This window comes from Sinocyclocheilus rhinocerous, unplaced genomic scaffold (assembly GCF_001515625.1).
Source record: "Sinocyclocheilus rhinocerous isolate Xijiao unplaced genomic scaffold, SAMN03320098_v1.1 scaffold72, whole genome shotgun sequence".
Classification (NCBI taxonomy): Eukaryota; Metazoa; Chordata; class Actinopteri; order Cypriniformes; family Cyprinidae; genus Sinocyclocheilus; species Sinocyclocheilus rhinocerous.
Window position 1 is genome coordinate 3,613,059 of NW_015628351.1, and position 2,853 is coordinate 3,615,911.

The window sequence follows — 2,853 nt, forward strand, 5'->3', positions numbered from 1 at the left end:
TGCCAAGTCAGCAGTCTTCCCCATTATTGTGGTTTCAGAGAACAAGAGATACCCGGAATTTATACTGTAGGGATGGTCATTTAATGAAACCTAAATGTAAATATTCTAATATTTTGAGATACTGGATTTTTGACTTTCATGAGCTGTAAGCTCTAATCATCAAAATAAAAAAAATAAAAAAACACTTTTGAAATGTTTTGTGTTCCATGTAATGAATCTAGAATATATGAAAGTTTCACTTTCTGAAATGTTACAAAAAAACAAGAACTTTTTCATGATATTCAAATTTTTTGAGATGCACCTGTGTGTGTGTATATATATATATATATATATAATTTTATTATTCCATTTAATCATATAATTATTTACAATAAACTTTTAAGCCATTTACATTCCCATTTAATTGATTCATACGTTGATTAGCTGTTTATATTATATTACATTATATTTATATCTGTTTATATCTATTATATCAGTTACCAGACAAAACTGGTATTTTTTGACAGAATCTGGCATCCGGGGCTGGATCTTATATATCTGGCATGGAGACATGATCAGAACAGAACAAACAAACAAGTATGATTCCAGTATTCATCAGTTCATAGTCCTACATTTCACAAACAAAAAATATATAATTAACAATTACAATATGATTTCCATATTCATCTGTTCACATAAATTAAAAACAAACTTCATCAGTCTCTTTCCACATTTTATTCTCACTAACTTCTATTAGTAAAAAAAGTTTCCACAAACTTATGAAGATGACTTGGAGCATCAGAATAGCTGCTTACTCATTACGGATAGATTTACATAAATGAACAAATCACTCAGGAGTGAGTGAGTGTCCTGTCATCACTGTTTCTAATCCAGCCCCCATCCAGTCCATAAGGCAGAGTATACTGGTGGGGCTGCTGCACATAGGTAACCTCTGGGGGCTCAGTTAACAAGCATTTATTCTTCATGAGTGCCTAATGTCACCCCAAGCTCTCCAAGACGCTTAAACTGAGGTAAGTGACAGCAGCAACTGTCAACCTCTCGTTCCAGCCGCTCTGCCTAACACTCCTCCTTTTTTCTTCGGTCTATTCTTGGACATTCTTAAGCACAGCAGCTGAATCTCGGGAGAACAACTAGATGTGTAGCAAGCTAAATAAGGAGAAAGCAGTGAACACCCTGCTCTTGTCCTCTCCTTAAATCCCTGTTATCTATCAGGAGTGCTCATTGATTCTACAACTGCACCACTAATGCAAATACAAGCCAGTCGATATAGGCCTAGATTATGTTCAATAGTTCATAGGCCTAATTATGTATCAATAGCCTATCCTTTGAACCACATGATTTGGTTTATCAGTTGTCTACACAAGATGTGATAAATCAATGTTGCTTTTAGGCTTTTTCCATTGTTTTCTTTATTTGCAGAAAAAAAATTCTAATCAGGTTCGGGAGTTGCGTCCTCTGCTGTCAATCACAACGCAAGGATTATAAACAATCGCTTACCTCAACTCTCCCTGCATCCTTTCACCACCAAAAGTTCACTATTTTTAATCACTTCTATTAGCATTTTGATCTTCCTTCATTAACGTGCTTCTGTTAGTGACAAAAAAAGACGAAATCAAATACGAAGACAATATGAAATGCCATTGGTAGGTTACTCACAGAAGCTTTTTAAAATTTTACTATGTTAATTATGTTTTATTTTCATAGCCTATAGGTCACCTCAAACGTCACTCAAATGAAATAGAATAGCATTATCGAATAACAGATATAAAATGTATAACATTTGTGGGATATCTGAATTGATATATGACTTGATAAATTAAGTTGTTTACTTGCGCATAGTATAACAAAACCGTTGCAAATCACATTTTATGGCAATTCTGGCTGAAACTCCATGATACGAAAATCATCACAAACAGTTGATTTAAAGGTGCAATAGGTGATTGTCTTCAGAAACATTTTTTGCTATGCTGTTTGAAAGTCTCTTCACATCCCGATAGCAATCATTAAGTTGTGGTCTAAATGTATTTATCTGTATTTATATATTCTGTGGAAGGCGTACGACAAAGAAATGTTCGTCCAATCAAAACGCTCGGTCCGAGCGTTTTAATTGCCTTTCCTACCTGCCTGTCAAGGTATGTATGAGCATACTTCTGCGCACCGGGTTCGCGCAGACAGGATACGTCATCAGCACGTTCACGCACGCTGTGCAGATAGAGTGAGAATGGCAGACAAACATCAACAACCTGATCTTCCTTCCTGGTATTGTAGTACTTTTAAAGTTTTCTCACCGGTGAATGACACATAATGTAGCCCAGCGGTCCCAAATTCCAGTCCTCGCGCCCCCCACTCTGCATATTTTGCGTGTCTCGCTTAGTTAACACACCCGATTCAGATAACCAGCTCGTTAGAAGTGAGCGCCGTGGATGAACTGTGTTCCGATCGATATGATCCCCACACAGTGTTCATTGCTCCCTACTCCCTGAGCGGGGGAAATCCGTTGAAGTTTACTTCACTTAGGAACATGGACTGGAATTGGGAACCGCTGATGTAGCCTATTGTAGTAATGTTGTCTCTGGTATTCTGGTCTGTGAGCATATGCGTTCAGGGGGCGTGGCTTTGGACGGCGATTGCAGGAAGGGAGTGACAGTTAGCTTTCAGTGCTATCAGGCTAAAGTTAGCATTTTCCAAGATCTCCTACTGCACCTTTAAGTTTAGGCTAGACTTTTGTTGTGATTGGAGTGACTTTAAAAATGGAACTGGTCAATGTAATGAGTGTAGCCTACTTCACTTACTTTGTATTTATTGTAAACCTGAATTTTGGGAGAAACATGCTATATCTACTTTAATTGCACT

The 2,853-nt window shown here is 37.2% G+C and overlaps 1 protein-coding gene across 1 annotated transcript in view; it reads right to left on the bottom strand.

Moving 5' to 3' along the window:
* The window catches only part of LOC107737591 (troponin C, skeletal muscle), a 26,942-nt gene extending 25,355 nt beyond the window's left edge, over positions 1 to 1,587 (bottom strand). Inside the window, exon 1 of the mRNA XM_016549144.1 lies at positions 1,498 to 1,587. The gene's annotated coding sequence lies outside the window, so the exon portion shown is untranslated. The remainder of the gene's footprint in view (positions 1 to 1,497) is intronic.
* Between the last annotated feature and the right edge of the window lie 1,266 nt (positions 1,588 to 2,853).